The sequence below is a fragment of the Triticum urartu genome, chromosome 6A, assembly GCF_056163025.1.
Source record: "Triticum urartu cultivar PI428250 chromosome 6A, HENAU_Tu73, whole genome shotgun sequence".
Taxonomy (NCBI): Eukaryota; Viridiplantae; Streptophyta; class Magnoliopsida; order Poales; family Poaceae; genus Triticum; species Triticum urartu.
The window spans coordinates 402,236,934-402,259,239 of NC_141878.1; positions in this window are offsets into that span (position 1 = coordinate 402,236,934).

Sequence of the window (22,306 nt, forward strand, 5' to 3'; positions counted from 1 at the left end):
ACATCCAAACAGAGGGTAGATGGGTTATTTATTCCCTAACAGAAGGAAAACAAAAAAAACAAAAAAACAAAAAATTGGGTTGCCTCACAATAAGCGCTATCGTTTAACGCCCCTAGCTATGCATAAAAGCGAGAATAGACCTAGGTATTGCCATCTTTGGAAGGCAATCCATAAGTGGCTCTCATGATGGTTTCATATGGCAATTTTATTTTATTTATTGGAAAGCGTTCCATGCCCTTTTTTAATGGAAATTGGAATCTAATATTCCCTTCCTTCATATCAATAATCGCACCAACCGTTCTAAGGAAAGGTCTACCAAGAATAATAGGGCAAGAAGGATTGCAATCTATATCAAGAACAATAAATCTACAGGCACATAATTCCTATTTGCAACAATAAGAACATCGTTAATCTTTCCCATAGGTTTCTTAATAGTAGAATCTGCGAGATGTAAGTTTAAAGAGCAATCATCAAGATCGCGGAAATCTAGCAAATCACACAAAGTTTTAGGGATAGTGGAGACACTAGCACCCAAATCACACAAAGCATAAAACTCATGATCTTTAATTTCAATTTTTATAGTTGGTTCCCACTCATCATAGAGTTTTCTAGGGATAGAGACTTTCAACTCAAGTTTTTCTTCATAAGATTGCATCAAGGCATCAACAATATGTTCGGTGAGGGCTTTCTTTCGACTATAAGCATCCGGAGAGTTTAGCACGGATTGCAAAAAGGAAATACAATCAATCAAAGAGAAACTTTAATAGTTAAATTCCTTGAAATCCAATATAGTGGGTTTAGCAACATCTAAATTTTTATTTCTTTCAATCCCACTTTCATCAATTTCATCATAAAGATCTAAATACTCCGAATTTTTGGAACGCCTTCTAGGTAAAGGAAGATCATATTCAGTTTCATCAAGATTCATATTGCAAAACAAAGATTTGATAGGGGACACATCAATAACTTTTAGATCTTCATCTTGATTTTCATAGGTATTGGAAGAACACGCTTTAATAACGGCATCTTTTGAAGCACGCATCCTAGCGGTTCTTTCCTTGCACTCATCAATGGCTATTCTCATAGCTTTGAGAGACTCATTGATATCATGCTTAGGAGGAATATATCTAATCTTTAAAGAATCAATCTCAAGAGAAATTCTATCAACGTTCCTAGCCAAATCATCAACTTTAAGCAATTTCTCTTCAAGCAAAGCATTAAAATTCTTTTGTGAATTCATAAACTCTTTAACACTATTCTCAAATTCAGAGGGCATCTTATTATAATTTCCATAAGAGTTGTTGTAGGAATTTCCATAATTATTAGAAGGATTACTAGGATATGGCCTAGGATTAAAATTCCCTCTATAAGCGTTGTTACCAAAATTATTCCTACCAACAAAATTCACATCCATAGATTCATTGTTATTCTCAATCAAGGTAGACAAAGGCATATCATTAGGATCAGAAGAAACACTCTTAGTAGCAAATAATTTCATAAGTTCATCCATCCTTCCACTCAAAACATTGATTTCTTCTATCGCATGAACTTTTTTATTAGAAGATCTTTCAGTATGCCATTGAGAATAATTAACCATAATATTATCTAGGAGATTAGTAGCATCTCCTAAAGTGATTTCCATAAAAGTGCCTCCCGTGGCCGAATCTAAAAGATTTCTAGAAGCAAAATTCAATCCGGCATAAAATTTTTGTATAATCATCCACAAATTTAAACCATGAGTAGGGCAATTACATATCATTAATTTCATTCTCTCCCAAGCTTGTGCAACATGTTCATGATCAAGTTGCTTAAAATTCATAATATCGTTTCTAAGAGAGATGATCTTAGCGGCAGGAAAATACTTAGAGATAAAAGCATCTTTGCACTTGTTCCAAGAACCAATACTATTTTTAGGCAAACACGAAAACCAAGCTTTAGCACGATCTCTAAGCGAAAAAGGAAATAGCTTCAACTTAACGACATCATTATCGACATCTTTTTTCTTTTGCATATCACATAAATCAATGAAGCTATTCAGATGAGTAGCGGCATCTTCACTAGGAAGGCCGGTGAATTGATCTTTAATAACAAGATTCAACAAAGCAGTATTGATTTCACAAGATTTAGTATTGGCAAGAGGAGCAATCGGAGTGCTAAGAAAATCATTATTGTTGGTATTGGTGAAGTCACACAATTTGGTAGTATCTTGAGCCATCGTGAAAAACAAGCAATCCAACACACGAGCAAACAAAAGGCAAGCGAGAAAAAGGCAAACATAGAAGGATAAGGGGAAGGACAAAGAGAGGGCGAATAAAATGTCAAGGGTGAAGTGGGGGAGAGGAAAACGAGAGGCAAATGGCAACTAATGTAATGCAGGAGATAGGGATTGTGATGGGTACTCGTTATGTTGACTTTTTGCGTAGACTCCCCGGTAACGGCGCCAGAAATTCTTCTTGCTACCTTTTGAGCTTGCGTTGGTTTTCCCCGAAGAGGAAAGGATGATGCAGCAGAGTAGCGTAAGTATTTCCCTCGATTTTTGAGAACCAAGGTATCAATTCAGTAGGAGGCCACGCGCAAGTCCCTCGTACCTACACAACACAAACAGCTCAACGCAATCAACGCGATTAGGGGTTGTCAATCCCTTCACGGTCACTTACGGAAGTGAGATCCGATAGATAATATTTTTGGTATTTTTTTATATAAAGAATCAAAGTGAAAAGTAAAAGGAAAAGTAAAAACAAAGCAAGATTAAAGTGATGGAGATTGATATGATGAGAATAGACCCGGGGGCCATAGGTTTCACTAGTGGCTTCTCTCAAGAGCATAAGTTTTCTATGGTGGGTGAACAAATTACTGTTGAGCAATTGACAGAATTGAGCATAGTTATGAGAATATCTAGGCATGATCATGTATATAGGCATCACGTCCGTGACAAGTAGATCAAAACGATTCTGCATCTACTACTATTACTCCACTCATCGACCGCTATCCAGCATGCATCTAGAGTATTAAGTTAAAAACAGAGTAACGCTTTAAGCAAGATGACATGATGTAGAGAGATAAATTCATGCAATATGAAATAAACCCCATCTTGTTATCCTCGATGGCAACGATACAATACGTGTCTTGCCGCCCCTTCTGTCACTGGGAAAGAACACCGCAAGATCGAACCCAAAGCTAAGCACTTCTCCCATGGCAAGAACTACCAATCTAGTTGGCCAAACCAAACGGATAATTCTAAGAGACTTGCAAAGATAACCAATCATACATAAAAGAATTCAGAGAAGATTCAAATATTGTTCATAGATAGACTTGATCATAAACCCACAATTCATCGGTCTCAACAAACACACTGCAAAAGAAGAAGATTACATTGAATAGATCTCCACAAGAGAGGGGGAGAACATTATATTGAGATCCAAAAAGAGAGAAGAAGCCATCTAGCTAATAACTATGGACCCGAAGGTCCGAGGTAAACTACTCACACTTCATCGGAGGGGCTATGATGATGTAGAAGCCCTCCGTGATGACGGCCCTCTCCGGCGGAGCTCCGGAACAGGCCCCAAGATGGGATCTCGTGGATACAGAAAGTTGCGGCGGTGGAATTAGGTTTTTGGCTCCTGTTCTGATCGTTTGGGGGTACGTGGGTATATATAGGAGGAAGGAGTACGTTGGTGGAGCACCGAGGGGCCCACGAGGCAGGGGGCGCGCCCCCTACCCTCGTGACCGCCTCCGGTACTTCTTGGAGTAGGGTCCAAGTCTCAAGGTCTTATCCGAGAAGAAAATAACGTTCCAAAAAGGATTTTTCTGTTTGGACTCCGTTTGATATTCCGTTTCGTCGAAACACTGAAATAGGCAAAAAAAATAGCAATTCTGGGCTGGGCCTCCAGTTAATAGGTTAGTCCCAAAAATAATATAGAAGTGGAAAATAAAGCCCAATATAGTCCAAAACAGTAGATAATATAGCATGGAGCAATCAAAAATTATAGATACGTTGGAGACGTATCAGGCATCCCCAAGCTTAATTCCTGCTCGTCCTCGAGTAGGTAAATGATAAAAAGAGAATTTTTGATGCGGAGTGCTACTTGGAATAATTTCAATGCAAAATTTCTTAATTGTGGCATGAATATTCAGATTAGAAAGATTCAAGACAAAAGTTCATATTGACATAAAGAATAATAACACTTCAAGCAAACTAACAAAGCAATTATGTTTTATCAAAGTAACATGGACAAAGAAAGTGCATCCCTAAAAAATCATATAGTTTAGTCATGCTCCATTTTCGTCACACAAGAATGCTCTCATCATGAACAACCCCGATGACAAGCCAAGCAATTGTTTCATACCTTAATAATTTCAAACTCATAAACTTTCACGCAATACATGAATGTGAGCCATGGATATAGCACTATGGGTGGAATAGAATATAATGATGGGGGTTGTGTGGAGAAGACAAAAAGGAGAAAGTCTCACATCAACGAGGCTAATCAATGTGCTAGGGAGATGCCCATCTATTGATGTTAATGCGAGGAGTAGGGATTGCCATGCAACGGATGCACTAGAGCTATAAATGTATGAAAGCTCAACAAAAGAAACTAAGTGGGTGTGCATCCAACTTTCTTGCTCATGAAGACCTAGGGCACTTGAGGAGGCCCGTTGTTGGAATATACAAGCCAAGTTCTATAATGAAAAATTCCCACTAGTAAATGAAAGTGATAACTCAAGAGACTCTCTATATGAAGAACATGATGCTACTTTGAAGCACAATATATGAGACTCGCTATATCATGGTGCTACTTTGAAGCACAAGTGTGGAAAAAAGGATAGTAACATTGCCCCTTTTTGTTTTTTTGGGCCTTATTTCTTTCTTTCTTTGGCCTTTCTCTTTTTTGGGGGGACAATGCTCTATTGAATGATGATCATCACACTTCTATTTATTTACAACTCGATACTAGAACAAAGTATGACTCTATATGAATGCCTCCGGCGGTGTACCGGGATATGCAATGAATCAAGAGTGACAAGTAAAAATTATGAACGGTGGCTTTACCACAAACACTATGTCAACTACATGATCATGCTAAGCAATATGAAAATGATGAATGTGTCATGATAAACTAGATGGTGGAAAGTTGCATGGCAATATATCTCAGAATGGCTATGGAAATGCCATAATAGGTAGGTATGGTGGCTATTTTGAGGAAGATATAAGGAGGTTTATGTGTGAAAGAGCGTATCATATCACGGGGTTTGGATGCACCGGCGAAGTTTGCACCAACTCTCAATGTGAGAAAGGGCAACGCACGGTACCGTAGAGGCTACAAATGATGGAAGGGTGAGAGTGCGTATAATCCATGGACTCAACATTAGTCATAAAGAACTCATATACTTATTGCAAAAATCTACAAGCCATCAAAAACCAAAGTATTATGCGCATGCTCCTAGGGGGATAGATTGGTAGGAAAAGACCATCTCTCATCCCCGACCGCCACTCATAAGGAGGACAATCAAATAACACCTCATGTTTCAAATTTGTTGCATAATGTTAACCATACATGCATGCTACAGGAGTTGCAAACTTTAACTCAAGCACTCGAATTCTAAGAGACTTGCAAAGATAACCAATCATACATAAAAGAATTCAGAGAAGATTCAAATATTGTTCATAGATAGACTTGATCATAAACCCACAATTCATCTGTCTCAACAAAACACTGCAAAAGAAGAAGATTACATCGAATAGATCTCCACAAGAGAGGGGGAGAACATTGTATTGAGATCCAAAAAGAGAGAAGAAGCCATCTAGCTAATAACTATGGACCCGAAGGTCTGAGGTAAACTACTCACACTTCATCGGAGGGGCTATGATGATGTAGAAGCCCTCCGTGATGACGGCCCTCTCCGTCGGAGCTCCCGAACAGGCCCCAAGATGGGATCTCGTGGATACAGAAAGTTGCGGCGGTGGAATTAGGTTTTTGGCTCCTGTTCTGATCGTTTGGGGGTACGTGGGTATATATAGGAGGAAGGAGTACGTCGCTGGAGCACTGAGGGGCCCACGAGGTAGGGGGTGCGCCCTGTAGTGGGGGGCGCGCCCCCTACCCTCGTGACCGCCTCCGGTACTTCTTGGAGTAGGGTCCAAGTCTCCTGGGTCTTATCCAAGAAGAAAATCATGTTCCAAAACGATTTTTCTGTTTGGACTCCGTTTGATATTCTGTTTCTTCGAAACACTGAAATAGGCAAAAAAACAGCAATTCTGGGCTGGGCCTCCAGTTAATAGGTTAGTCCCAAAAATAATATAAAAGTGGAAAATAAATCCCAATATAGTCCAAAACAGTAGATAATATAGCATGGAGCAATCAAAAATTATAGATACGTTGGAGAAGTATACGCAACCCACATCCCCAAGAGGGAGCGGAAGCGTGCGCTTAGGGACGTATATGCGTTGGAGCCAGTCGCCCCAAAGTTCAACCCTTGGTCCTCCTGTCCGATCACCTTCGATCGCAGGGACCACCCCACTAGTATCCGTCATGGCGGATTCGCCGCACTGGTTCTAGACCCAATCATCGACGGATTTCACCTCACTCGAGTCCTTATGGACGGCGGCAGCAGCCTGAACCTGCTTTATCAGGACACAGTGCGCAAAATGGGTATAGACCCCTCAAGGATCAAACCCACAAAAATGACCTTTAAGGGCGTCATTCCAGGTGTAGAGGCCCATTGCACAGGCTCCATTACACTGGAAGTGGTCTTCGGATCCCCGGATAACTTCCGAAGCGAAGACTTAATCTTCGATATAGTCCCGTTCCGTAGTGGTTATCACGCGCTGCTTAGACGAACCGCATTTGCTAGATTCAATGCGGTACCGCATTATGCATACCTCAAGCTCAAGATGCCAGGACCTCGCGGAGTTATCACAGTCAATGGAAACACAAAGCGCTCTCTCTGAACAGAGGAGCACACCGCGGCCCTCGCAGCAGAAGCGCAAAGCAGCCTCTCAAGGCAATCTACTAGTTCGGCGTTTCAAAGCCCGGACACCTTCTAGTGCGCTCGGGGCAATCGGCAAATAGACTGCCTGGCGCGATCTGAGCTCTCGTAGCAATACGGTGGCCACCCAAATCCCAGCCCAACGGCGCTATTCGTGCCGCGCATACATAATTACGCATTAAAAATACCATGGGCACAGGTGGGGAGGGGGGCACAACTACGGCACGCCCCAAAACGCGGCCTAAACCACAATAGGGGCTTCCCGTTTGGTTTTTTTTCTTTTTTTTCTTTCAGGACCTTAATCTCTGGAAACACTGTCCGGCAGCCCTATTGCCGAACACATGATACAACAACCAAGGAGGCAGACAGCTACGTTATACAACGGAATTCCCAGGTTGATTACAGATTTCACATCATTCTTCAGCTCGCCCTTGGAAGGGACATAGCCCTACTCTTTTGCTTATCACACTATCTGTATCACTCTGCTTTAACGCAACTTTTCAATAAACAATGCATGACATTACAGCTATTATTGCATTCTTGTTATATATATATGTGTGTGTGTGTGTGTGTTCATTAATGACGCCTTGCAACCGTACACTCTGGTACGGCCAACACACGAGGGGCTCACATACCCCACAATGCGGTGTGAAAAGTCCGAACACTTTCACAAGTGCGGCACCCCGAACTTATAGCATTATATGTGTCAACTCCGAATCATGTCTTTGGTCAAATGTTGGGTTTGCCCGGCTCCTATGTTTTGGTACCTTACGTTCCGCTCTATCGGCTAAGGTAGCGCTAGGAGAACTACTGCGATTGTGCCCCGGTTCTGCCGGGCTGAGCACCTCAGTAGAGAAAGCTAAAACTGACTGTCATGATAAGGCGAGAGACTGGTCGCTGTTCGGCGAGGTTTTTCGAGTCACTAAAGACTTATGCCGCTTAGGGCGAGGGGCCGGCTTTGTGCGGCTTACAGGCGTGTATCGTGCCCCGAATTCGGCCTTCCGAATTCCAGGGGCTTCGCCGAAATTTAAAATTATAGAATTCTATGGCTAAGTGAGAGTGATAAAGCATTATTAGTCTGGTTGCCTTGTTCCTTGTGCTGAGCACCTCCCTCGAAGGACCCAAACATGGGAACAAGAGTGCGCAGGTTTATCCCGAACACCCCAGCACTCGTGGCATGGGGGCACAAGCCGAGGACTAGCCATCTCCCAGATTGGATAAACAGCCAAACAGAAGGTAATATTTTAAATTCTAACAAGCGTTGCATAGCGAACATGATAACAGTTTTCATACATACAGGACAACACGAGCAAGTCCCATTCAAATATTACATTTTGTGAACACTCATCCGCGATAAGACGGGCACCCGGCAGAACACCCTCGTAGTACATCTCGGGGTGGCGGTGCTCCTTGCCCTCCGGTGGGCCCTCCTTGATCAGCTTCATGGCGTCTAGCTTGACCCACTGCATTTTTACACGGGCGAAAGCCCGGCGTGCACCTTCTATGCAGACGGGTCGGTTGATGACCTCCAGCCGGGGGCAGGCATCCACAAGCCGCCTCACCAGGCCGAAGAAGCTGTTCGGAAGGGCGTCACCAGGCCACAACCTGACTATGAAGCCCTTCATGGCCTGATCGACCGCCTTCTGTAGCTCGACCATCTGCTCCAGCTGGTCGCTCATTGGCATCAGATGTTCGGCCTCAGCATACTAAGACCAGAACAGCTTCTCCGTCGAGCTTCCGTCCTCGGCCTGGTAAAATTGTGTGGCATTGGACACACTGCGGGGCAAATATACGAATGCTCCTGAAGAGCTCCGAATTCGGGTAAGTAATCGGTAATTCACTTTTACATGCTTGCTTTGCATATAGAAAGCCTTACCCACCGCTATCTTCTTCATCGCGTCAATCTCCTGAAGGGCCTTCTGGGCCTTGGCCTTGGCACTCTTCGCGCTCTCACGGGCCGCGACAAGCTTAGACTCTCGCGTCTTTAAGTCAAGCTCCAACACCTCATGCTTCATCACGAGAGCCTGGAGCTCTTGCTACACCTCGCCCACCCGAGCCTCATCCCTCTCTCGCTCGGTGCGCTCCTTGGCCGCTGTATCTTCGGCCTTGGTCAACGCTTGCTTCAGGGTCGCCACCTCGGTCGTGGCCCCTGGCAAAACATATAATGATCCTGTCATTTTGCAATCGCGTCCTTTTTTATATATACATATATATAGACGGGGTATTACTTACCCTCGTTCTCCTCGAGCTGCCTATTGGCAAGGCCGAGCTCTTTCTTGGACCCATCGAGGCCCTGCTTCAGTACGGCGACCTCCGCAGTTAGTGCGGCGGACGCCAGCAGAGAAGCCTGCATATGCATATTGACAATACTTATATTAGACTCCTGGGATATTATTTGATCCTCTGTTCGGCTTTTCTTTGTGAACACCGAACAAAGCATCAGGGGCTACTGTCTATGCGGTAATATTTCTACTACATTTTAAACACACTTACCTCTAAGCCTGTTAGAAGGCTTGCACAGGCCTCAATCAATCCGCTCTTGGCGGACTGAACCTTCTGAATCACCGCACTCATGATGGTGCGGTGCTCCTCGTCGATGGAAGCGTTGCGAAGTGCTTCCAGCAGGCTGTCCGGTGCCTCTGGATGGGCAGAGGTCAGCGGCACTGTCGTTTTTCCCCTCTTAGAAGGGGACCGCCTGCCCGAGCCCGGAACCGTTGGAGGATCCGGCGCGGTGTTCGGCTAAGGGCCGAACTCGGAGCTCTCGGGGACCCCGTCCCCTCGGCTCCCGGAGTCCAAAAGGTCGCCTTGAGGTGCCTCCGGGACGGTCCCCCCTCGATCCGGTGCCTCTTGAGACAACACCTCGGCATCGTCGGCAGGATGAGGGGAGGTGGCAGTCGGGACTGGATCACTATCCATGTCCGACGAGCCTAGGGAACCGTCTGAGGATACCTCGATATTGGCTTGGGGCGGCCTGCACAATTGAGTTCGGCGTTAGGAAAAGTAGTGTGACAAAGGAATCCTATGGGTAACTTTGGTATCCGAATACTTACGATCTCCCCGAGGGCTTGGCCCTGGGCAACCACTCGTCTTCACTTTCGTCGGTGGCGGTGGAGCTGTCCGGAGGGAGAGTTCTTCCCTTCTTAGACCCTCCGGCCTCCCCAGTTGGGCCGGCCTTCCTTTTCTTGTCTCCCCTAGTCGGTGGGGGAGCCTCTTCTTCCTCTTCCTCGTCTTCGGGGGAAGAGTGCGCCAGAGAGTCATCGGACGGTGACTCCGACGACGCATGGCATCGGGAACTCTTTCGAGCTCCCTTGGCCTTCTTGGTCTTCTTCGGCACCTTATAAGGGGCCGGAGTCAACATCTTCGCCAGAAGGGCGTCTGCGGGGCCTTCGGGCAAAGGAGCCGGACAGTCGATTTGTTCGACCATCTTCGGCCAGTCCTGTCAAAGGCACAGGAGTTTAGATCCCACAGAGAGTCAATCTATATAAAAATAAGTATCCTGTGAAAGGTAAAACAACTTACCGCACTGGCGTGGCGCTTCGCGCTGAATCCGTGATCCTCAGTGATGGGGGGAGGGACCTCGACGCTCTTGAACAACACCCTCCAGGCATCTTCATGAGTCGTATCGAAGAGCCTGTTCAGAGTTTGGTGCTGCACCGGATTGAACTCCCACAAGGTGAACTCCCGTTGTTGGCACGGGAGTATCCGGCGGATGAGAATAACCTGGACTATGTTGACGAGCTTGAGCTTCTTGTCCACCATGTTTTGAATACATGTCTGGAGTCCGGTCAGCTCTTTTGAATTACCCCAGGACAGGCCCTTCTCCTTCCAGGAAGTGAGCCGCATGGGGATGCCAGATCGGAACTCGGGGGCTGCTACCCATGCGGGGTCGCGTGGCTCGGTGATATAGAACCACCCCGATTGCCACCCCTTTATGCTTTCCACAAAGGAGCCCTCGAGCCATGTTATGTTGGGCATCTTGCCCACCATGGCGCCTCCGCACTCCACCTGGCGGCCACCCACCACCTTCGGCTTGACGTTGAAGGTCTTCAGCCATAAGCCGAAGTGGGGCTTGATGCGGAGGAAGGCCTCACACACGACGATAAACGCCGAGATGTTGAGGATCAAGTTTGGGGCCAAATCGTGGAAATCTAGGCCGTAATAAAACATGAGCCCCCGGACGAAGGGGTGGAGAGGGAATTCCAGTCCGCGGAGGAAATGGGTGAGGAATACCACCCTCTCATGGGGCCTGGGGGTGGGGATGAGTTGCCCCTCATCTGGGAGCCGGTGCGCGATGTCGTCGGGCAGGTATCCGACTCTCCTCAGTTTCTTGATGTCTCCCTCCGTGACGGAGGAGACCATCCACTTGCCTCCCGCTCCGGACATGATTGGAGAAGGTGGAGATGGAAGTGAGGACCTAGGTGCTAGAGCTTGAGTGTGTGGGAGCGGATGAGCAAAGGAGGAAGAAGGCATGGATAGAAAGGTGAATCCTTATCCCTTTATATGGGCGGACAAAACTAAGCGTCCCCACTTGCCTGGTAAAACTCGCTTATCCCCCAAGCGCCGCAATTGATGGCGCGGTTGGGTTACCCACGCCCATATTGATGAGAATCTCGTAATAAGGGGACACGATCTCTGCTCTGTCAAGACGTGTTGAAAAACTGCCTCGCGTTATGTGCGGGGCTGGTTAAAAGAAACGGTTCGAATAATCACTGGGCCATGACGTAACGTCGTGTTGCCAAAACAAGCTAGCAAATTAGATCTGCGAAAATATTATTCTCTCTACGGTGGAATGTGGAACTTATTTTGCAGGGTCGGACACTATCCTCGTATTCAAATTCTTCTGTGATTTATTCGGAGAAGGAACCCACCTTGCAATGCCGAAGACAATACTGCCCGCCGGACTCATCGTCATTGAAGCCTGGTTCAAGGGCTACTGAGGGAGTCCTGGATTAGGGGGTCTCCGGACAGCCGGACTATCTCCATTGGTCGGACTGTTAGACTATGAAGATACAAGATTGAAGACTTCGTCTCGTGTCCGGATGGGACTCTACTTGGCGTGGAAGGAAAGCTAGGAAATACGTATATGGATATCTCCTCCTTTGTAACCTACCTTGTGTAACCCTAACCCTCTTCAGTGTCTATATAAACCGAAGGGTTTTAGTCCGTAGGAAAACAACCATAACATACAATCATACCATAGGCTAGCTTCTAGGGTTTAGCCTCTCTGATCTCGTGGTAGATCTACTCTTGTACTACCCATATCATCAATATTAATCAAGCAGGACGTAGGGTTTTACCTCCATCAAGAGGGCCCGAACCTGGGTAAAACTTTGTGTCCCCTGCCTCCTGTTACCATCCGGCCTAGACGCACAGTTTGGGACCCCCTACCCGAGATCCGCCGGTTTTGACACTGTCAGGAATGTTTCAACCATCATAGCTGCCTGAGATTCAGATCTGGTTGGTAACAGGATATTTGAGACAGCATGTCGGAAAAGGAAAGGTTGCAACACAAATCGACAGGATGATGTTACGAGATTCTCGGGAGATGGACTATGGTAGTAAGCTCCAAAACATGAGCGGGTTTTGCTACAAACATGTGAACACGCTGTCCTAGACAAGCATGACCACGTAGTAGTCTTACAACGAAACACTACCGAGTTCAAGTGGGGAACCATCATCGCAGATAACAAAGTCCTTGCATAAGTCATATGATTAGCTCTTATGAAGGAACTTCTTCTCCTTGAACAAATCAGTTAGTGGCTTGGTGTACAAGGAGATACATATGGAATGGAGGTAGCGAGCCTATCAAACCATAGCATACTTCGTACATGCATGACTGACTTGGGATGGTACCAGGGGAAACAAAAACAATCCTTCTCGAACTCACAGCAGCAACTTGCACCAACTGCACGCGAATCCGAGAAAGTCGCTTCTTTCATCCAACATATGCTTCATGAACGGAACACGAAGATAATGCTTATATAAGTTTCCAACACTAGCTGGATGTTCAACAACAAGCCATCGAGATTTCCATATATATGGAATTCCACAATTATGTGAACAAAGTGATAGCATTGGTCAGAACAAAAGATATAACGGTGTATGCTCGAGGAAAAACCACGAGTAAGACAACATTACGATCATCGTTGGTTCTGATTTGATTTGAGGATAGCCCACACCCAAATCAAAGTTTTGGCAAGATAATAGATCCAACAGCTGATCAGAGGACCAATCGATGACGAAATCACCTTTCTTCAACACACAAACAAACACAAAGATATCCCTTTAGAATGAACTAAATTCGGCAAAGCTTTTATCTTCCAACTCTCCAAGTTGTTGTTTAGCTTAACCAACTAGCTCAGGGGTATCCAACACGGATTCTTGGAGAAAGAGTGTTTTATTGGTAAACCAACTTGATCACAAACTCACCATATCGGTCAGGGGATGACCTGGTGATACTTCCGTGAAGATATCCGAAAAATCACAAACCACCGACATGACTCTAAGCTCGAGAACAATCTTGCTTTTCAGGGCAAGACGATATGATCGAAAGAGTGAGGGATTGACACAATCCCAACTCATGGATCGAAGAGTGCACCAGAAATAAGGACTAGGTAGCACGATCAATCTTAAGATGATGATTCAATAACCAGCACGCTAAGAGTGAGAGTATTGTCCATTAACTACCAAGCAATGAGGTTGCTAGGAGTATTGATTTCACACATCACGGTTAACTTGTCGGCATTCCAGTTACAACAACACGGGACCGAATAATGAACAATGATGGCAAGGAATATCACTGCGTCAAGAATTCACAAGGGGTGGTGCAATTCTCATGACATTCTTCACATAATACGGTAATACTTCAGGGTAGAACAGAATCAAAGGCTGGGTTGGCATTGATTTGCAGATTACAATTGCTTTGACCCAATCCTGGAGATGGATAAGGTACTGGAGTTTGTTTCTCCTAGTCATTCCAGAATAGAATGGCTTGACAGACCACAAGAATATGAGATATCGATGAGCATGAGTGCATGACATGCTCTTTACTATCAATGATAGACGGAGACTAGGATACAACTAGAGAGAGGGGCAACTCAAAGGAACATATATCTTTCTGAGTTGTGGATGCATAGATTAGTATGTCGAGCAAAGATCAACATTTCTTCCGGATAACCTATGCAGAAAGGTAGAACTGGCAGATTCACAATGTAAAATGGAGAACTCATCAAGAGCACTCTGGTTATGATCTTTGGTTCAAAAGAACTTCTGCCATAAGCAGTTCATGGTATTTGGAAGAAGGAAATACCACGGACCTCGAGGACCATCGCAAAGGTTACTAATATCCTAAAGGTACGAGCAACACTATCAACACGAGGTAAATAGAGTGGATCTTGGGTCAGGAACCCAGGAGTGGAATACCTACTACTAGATGGCATCACGGGATGCTTTCGAGAATAATGGCCGGAATCATCACACTGGGAATACAAAGCATTGCTAGATTAATGGGTGTTTCTCTAGGATGCCTAGGGTCATAATAATAGCTCCAACATATATGTCGAGGAAACAGAGTACCTCAACTCACCGATTAGTGTTCTTAATCTGGCCCAAAAGGACATCAGGAACGGGAGGAAGGGATTTGCAGATGCATCAGACCGTTTAAAAACCTGGGATGACTCGGACAGCATAACGGCTGTAAATGCTCAAAAAGATTTGAGACATCCTGCAAAATGGTGGCATAACCACTCATCATCACAATATCAAAGTTCCGGGATCAACGGTCAACATACGGAAGTAATAAGAACTGAACTAAGGCTTAAACTCAACAATCCTAGGCAACTACGGTTTAGTAACACGTCATCCTGAGAGATAGAAGAGAAGCCTAGTTATTAACCCCGTAGAAAAGATAAGATGACTCAGATCAGAAGGTCATGAGGATAAGGAGTATAAAGAGCCTTACGTTCCCATCCACAATCAATTCCCTTATATAACTAAAGCATTTCTAGACACGACTTCGACCAACTTGGCTTGGCAATCCTACAGGCAGTCAGGCTCTGATACCAAAGCTGTCAGGACCCCGATTCCAAATCACATCGATCTAGCCGCTAACACCTCATATCACTTTGCGGCCTCACGCACGGTATTCCCACGGGTGTCGCCTTACCATGGCCCGGGACCGTTTGCGCCTTTCAGCTCACGTATATGATAGTGTCGCTAGCATCGATATGACAGAGAACCCGGGCCGACATGACTAGTCGGGAACCTAAAGTGGCACTAACTTATGGGGACATGCTTACATGAATCAACATCGAGCATGTCGGTCAGCAGCGTGCGAATCCGGGCTGTAGCACTGGGCTAATAGGACTTCGGTGAACCGGGCTGTAGCAGGCTAGGTAGGAGTCCAGATGTCACCGCGTGACATTTCCCTGAAGGGACAGACACAGGAACGAAGTGAATCACATGCCGGCCAGTCAAGTGTTCCGGAGCAGTAGTGCTGGGCTAGCAGGACTCTGGTGAACCGGGCTGTAGCGGACTACTATGGCTCATGGAAGCACAAGACTACATTTCCCCATAAGAGAGGCTACCAAGGATAAACAACTAGGTTGTCAGATCCCACACATACCAAGCATTTCAATCATAGACACAATATGCTCAATATATGCAATACAACATGGCATCACAACAAGACTCAACGACTCAAAGTATTTATTCATTAGGCTCCGAAGGGCCAGATAAAACAAACATGGGTCTCATGACCCAACATTCAGAGCATACAAGCCAAAGCACATGTGGAAGCTTAACATGTCTGAGTACAGACTTCTACAAATGAAAAAGGCTGAGAAGCCTCACTATCTACCAGATCCTGCCGAGGGCACAAGATCGTAGCTGAGGTATCAAGCTAAACGCCGAAGTCCACACGGACCTACTAGCGGGACTGAAGTCTCTCTGCAAAACATAAATTAAGCAAACGTGAGTACAAATGTACCTAGCAAGACTTACATCAGAACTATCTACATATGCATCGGTATCAACAAAGGGGTGGTGGAGTTTAACTACAGCAAGCCAGCTTTGACTAGGTGGCTATCCTGAACTACGACAGCAAGTAACTCTTTTGGGGTGGCGCACACGAGTCCGCATATTCACCATATCAATACTCCACTATGAATCCGTTCCCGTCTCCCTACGAGAACACCATCCATAGCACACACGCTTATGTTGCGCATTTTAGAGTATCCATTTTCACTTGTCTATGAACTATGCAAGGGGTCCAAGTTTCCATATCCGAGGAATCTGGCTATTAGAATAGATAATGATAACCCTGCAGGGGTGTACTTCTTCACACACGCTCTCCCCACTTACCACCATGTACACATCGTGTATCTCGGCAACCTTCAAGCGGAAGCCTGGCGAGGGAGTCGGCCATGACATGACTAACCAACAAGTCTCTAGTCCAGGTTTATCGCCTATTCGGGTTCCATCCACAAGGAGATCCGGCCGGGGTGTCGCTCACGGCCCCAAACGATGTGAGCATGGTTCCCAAGCCCACCATCTGGGTGCCACTTGGTACACCATGCCACTGTGCCTAGTCTATCCCAAGCCCACCTGTATCGGGTGCCACTTAGTAGACTACTAGCACTACCTACAAACACCAGAGACTAGTTGCAACTCCTCGACAGAGATCAGGTTGATTAAAAAAGTCGAGAGGGGCACTTAAGCATTCCAATGTGTGGTAGTAACTGTTCATGGATCACAAACACAGAACTCAGTTCCTGAGGACGGTTTCAATGAGACAACCCACCATGTACTCCTACATGGCCTCTCACCGCTACCTTTACCAAATCATGTTCACACACTTAGCTCTCAACAGTAGGACATGTTCACCACATTCCAATTCATCCCCGATGAATCGGACCTGACTCCACTCTAAGCAGTAGTAGGCATGACAAACAAGCATGAATGAGTAGGCACATCAGGGCTCAAACAACTCCTACTCATGCTAGTGGGTTTCATCTATTTACTGTGGCAATGACAGGTCATGCAGAGGAAAGGGGTTCAACTACCGCATCATGTAACAGTTGAATCGCTGTTGTCCTAATGGAGTAAAAGAGAGCCGGAGCGAGAGAGTGGGATTGTATCGGAATAAACAAGGGGGTTTTTCTTGCCTGGCACTTCTAAAGATAGTTTAGTTCTTCATCGGTGTCATCGATCACATCGTCGGAACCACGTCTATCGAGAGGGGACAAACACTGGTAAATGAGAAAGAACACAATCAATGCGATGCCACAATATGAAGCATGATCATGACATGGCAATATGCTGTGATTTGAGCTAATGCATCTAGCTATGATTTAAATGAAGTTGATTTAAATACATGATTCAAATTCCAACTCCATATATGATTATTTAAATGCCCTTTATTTGTTTTGTCCAAAACAGAGAACAAACATTGTTCAAACATGCATGAAAATGGTACAGATGGATTCCTTGATTTTTTTTCTGATAATTTTTCATATATAAGTTATTTCAATCTAAGCTACGGTTGAATTTCTGTGATTTTTTGAAGTTTTGGATATTTTCTAAATTAAATAAATCATTTCTGATTTATTTAAAATCCCAGAAAATAGTTACAACATCACCACTATGTCATGCTGACCTCAGCAGGTCAACAGCAGCGGTCTAGGTTAAACCTGACCAGTGGGGTCCACTGGTCAGTGACATAGTGATGTTCAGTGTCAATGACAGGTGGGCCTGGTCAATGGCCACGTCAGCCGGGTCAACACTGACGTGTGGGGTCGGTCAACGTGTGACGTGGCCAGGTCAAGCTGACCTGTGGGGCCCGTGGGTTAGTTTAATCTAAACAGGGCTAAACCAGGGTTAGTTATGCAGCAGGGCCCATGTGTCAGTGCCGTAGGGGGGGTTGGTTAGTGGGGTGTTTAACCTCTAATGACGGCCACGGCAGCTGTCGGCGTTTAGCCGCCGGCGACCAAATCCGCAGCGGAGGGAGTCGGGGTTTCGCAGCAGGGCCCTATTAGGCGCGCGAGGAGCATCTACCTGAATCTATGGGGATGCCGCGTCGAGTGGTGGTGGTGTTTGGGGTCGGGGTGGTCAGAAAAGACGCCGGTGATGATGTTGGCGGCTGCCGGAGCTCGGGCGAGATCGGGTCATCGCTAGGAGGCACGGCAGGAGGTGCGGAGCGGTGCTGCGGCCTCCTGGGTACGCGGCGAGTGCGGTGAAGCGCTCGGTTGCGATCTTGCGCGGCTGTGGCCACGGCCACGCCATGGCCGGCGGCGAGATTCTTCGGTCATGGTTGGGGATCGGGGCTAGAGAACGCGCGGAAGTGAGGGAAAAGGGAAAAAGAAGGAGGAGCTCACGACGGATCCGTAGGGATGGTTAGCGGGCTCGGGGATGCGTCGGAGATGGCGGATCAACGGCGGTGGTGGTCGGAGCCCGAGGTGGAAGACGACGGCGATAGCAATTTTGTAGGGCGCCCGAGGATGCGTGGCTTGTCTGGGATGACACAGACGATGAGGCGGAGCCGATGGACACGGCGGTTGGTCGAGGGATGGGCGGTGAGCGCGGTGGCAGTGAGCGGCGGTGACGAGCTCGCTCGACTTCGGGAGGGAGAGCGGGAGAGGCGAGGCAGGGAGAGAGGGAAGCGGTCGAGGGGGTAGCGTGGCGCCTCCAGAGCGTCTAAACTGTCGAGGGGAGAAGCAGGCAGGGTGGAGGTGGCGCTGCGCGCGTCGGGCACACGCCCTCTGCCTACTGGCAGAGGTGGAAGAAGACCTCGGCGCCCCTGGTGGGCTGGGCCGATTCTCTCCTAGGCCAGATTAGCAGGTAAGATTCTGCTCTGTTTTATTTTTCTGTTCTGTTTTCTTTTTTTTATTTGCCACTTTTAAATTCAAAATAAAACTTAAACTCATGCCAAATCTTTCTGAAATATTTTATGTTGCAGAAATGGACCTAGCCCACATGCCCATAAATTATTTCAGGAGCATTTGAAGATATATTCTAGTTATATGAATATAAATTCAAATTCAAAATACAATATGATTTAAATCAGTGCCCAAAATTATTCTTCAAAAATGTTCATTATTTTTGGTTTGGATCAAGACCATTGCCAAAAATATCAAACATCATTGAAGAGCATTTTGGGTTCATTGAATGCAATTTTTAGGGTTATTTGCCCCTCTTTTAATTAAATTTTTGAGGCTTTAGAATTTCCTCAGTTCAACTTGTTAGAACTTAGACCTGATGCAACACAAGATGCTAGCACTAGGCATTACCCAAACTAGGGATGTGACATCCCTCCTCCCACGAGGGAGATGAAGACGAAGAGGAGGAGGAGAGCAATCCTCCCTTTAAGGGGGGAGAAGAAAAGGGCGGCCTCCATGGACCTAGAGGCGGAGGCGTCCAAGAAGGGGAAGATTTCCCTTTCGGACGACTCGGACTCGGATGTTGAAGCCATCCTCGAGTGGCGCCCCAGGTCGAAGCCCCTAACCACATCGTAAGTGTCCAAGGATACTGTATATATATCTGGTTTTTATGATTGCAGTTTTAACATATTTAAATTGCGTGCTGCAGTCCAGCCAGTGATCTTCCCCAACTATCATCGTCTTCTGGGAACTCGCTGGGGCTGGAGATGGTGGAGAGCGAGACACCTCCGCGAGACTCCCCACGAACTGCCACAGACAACACCGAAGTGTTGTCACGAAGAGCCTCTCCGGGCCATGGAGAGGTGCGGGAGGCCACCCAGACGGCGCCAGAGGATAACACCTCGGCTGCCGAGAACATGAGGGAACTGACCCCCATGGAGACCGGTAACGGGGGCCATGACCAATCCGGCCCCTAGCCGAACATTATTCCAGAGACCCGTACGGCTCTGGAATCGAGCGAGCAACCTCCTTTGAAGGAGAAGGGAGCGTGGACTCCATCGGCGGCCTCTATCAATCCAGAGGCATCGGACACTCTGGTGGAAGCGCTTCGGCACACTTCCATTGTGGAAGAGCACCATACCCTCATGGGTACGGTGGTTGAGAAGGCTCAGTCCGCCAAAAGCAGGCTAAACGAAGCCTTTACCAGCCTATTAACAGGCTTTGAGGTACGTGATGTAATATTCTTAGTTGCTTTGTATATGCAAAAATATGCCTGTGTATAGATAGTAGCCCCTTAGACTCTGTTCGGCTTTTGAAAAGAAGGGTCGAACAAAGGATCAACTAATATTCACATGAGATAACATACTTGTCTATTTTGATAAACAGGCTTCACTGTTAGCGGCAACCGCCCAGGCTGCCGAAGTATCCGAACTCAAGCGGAAGCTGGAGCGGGTTGATGAGGACCTCTTCCGCATGAACAAGCGGTTTGATGAGGCGCAAGGTATGTTTTGAAAACATTGTTTACAAAGCTGAAGTAATATGCCAATGCGGGGTCTAATCTCTTGTGTTATCCTGGTCATATTTGCAGGTAGTGCGACCGAGGTCGAGGCCCAGAAGAGTGCCCCCGCCCAAGCCAAGGAGCAGGAGCAGGTGAGCCAAGAAGCCGCTGACAAAGCAGCTGTGGATTTAGAGGCCGAGCAGGTCACCCGCCGCAAGTATGAGGAGCAGGTGACCGAAGTGGAGCAGGAACTCCAAGATGCCGCCAACAAGTGCGAGACCTTGGAGGAAAATAATAAGGCCCAAGTGGTCGATCTCACCAAGGCTCTTTAGGAAGCCAAGGAAGCGCGTACTGAGTCCCGGGTGGCTCGCGAGGAGATCAACAAAGCCGAACAAATAGAGGCTGGTAAGCCCTTTCTTTTACAGAGTATATTTGGCGGTCAGAGATATACCTTGCTTAATCAACTATGGAGTTCTCCAGACGCCTTTACGGATCTCACAAGGAGTGCGGCCGACGCCGTGCAATTCTTCTGGTCTCAGGAGGGAAACACCACGGAGAAGCTCTTCTGGTCCCAGTACCTGGTGCCAGAAAGGCCAGCACTGCTGAACAACTAGCTGATGCAGTTGGCGGAGCTGCATAGGATGTACGATTTGGCCATGAAGGACATCATAGTCCGGCTATGGCTAGCCGGACCCATTCCGAGCAGCTACTTTGGCTTGGTCAAGCGACTCGGCGACGCCCTGCCCCGAGTTGAGGCTGTGAAGCGCTTGGCGTGCATAGAGGGTGTGTGGATGGACTTTGCCCGTGTCAAGATGCACTGGGCGAAGATGAAGGCTGCCGCTGTGGCAGTTGAAGGTCCACCCAAGGTCAAGGACTACCGCAAGCCAGAGCGATACTTCGAGGGCATCCTGGAGGGTGCCCGTTTAATAGAGGGTCAATGCTCAAAGGATATTATGTTTGAATGAATGTATCCGGGCTGCCCAGACTTTGTATTATGAAACAAGGCCTTTGTAATATACTTGTGCTTTTTTCAGAAATATCTTCCTCCTATCCGGCCGTATTTATTTCTCAAAGTTTGCCATTCATCGGCTTTCGCCCCCATGTAGATACTACGAGGGTGTTCGGGAGTAGCACATGAGCTCACTTGACCCAACGTCTTGGTCTTTAAAGGAGGTGTTAGTGCAGCGAACCAGGCAATCAGACTATGCGACTTTATCACTCTCACTTAGCCATAGGAGTTTGACAATGGGACAATAAGCTAGCCCCTGGTGCTTGTTCGACTATCCGAACGTGGATGCCATAGGCGCATGACTAGGTGGAGGCCAAACCTTCGTATAATACGGAAGAAATTGCAAAAGATTTAGTAAGTCGCCGAACCGCTGGCCAGCTCTTGCTATATCATGACATTCAGTTTTCAACTTTCTCTACTGAAGTGTTTGACCAGATGAACCAGTAACACAATCACAGTAGTTCTCCCTTTACTACCTTAGCCGAACAAGCGGAACGTAAGGTGGTAATCATAGGAGCCGGGCAACCCAACTATTGACCAAAGACATGATTCGGAGCCAATGCATATAATGTGGTATTTGGGACGCCGAAGTATACTATGAAAGTGTTCGGACTTTTGTTTTTGGAAAATATACATGGCTGAATAGAGCCCCTGGCAATTTATGTCGAGGTGTATATGTCAATCTGTCGTGAAGATGGAATACAGATTATGAAATAAGCCAATACGGAACAAGTTTGGGCAACACTGTTTTTGCTATAGTCTGATTGATACATCAAACGTGTTCTTATAGAGAATGCCACAATCGTCAAGGCTATTTTACATGCCAAGAGTTTGAGAACAAGGGAAAGCTGTATACAAGTCCTAAAAAGGTGGTCTTAAAGATCCTTTGGACACCTTGCCGCACGTCTGCGCCGCTTTTCACCTTGGTGTAGGATCCTTTGA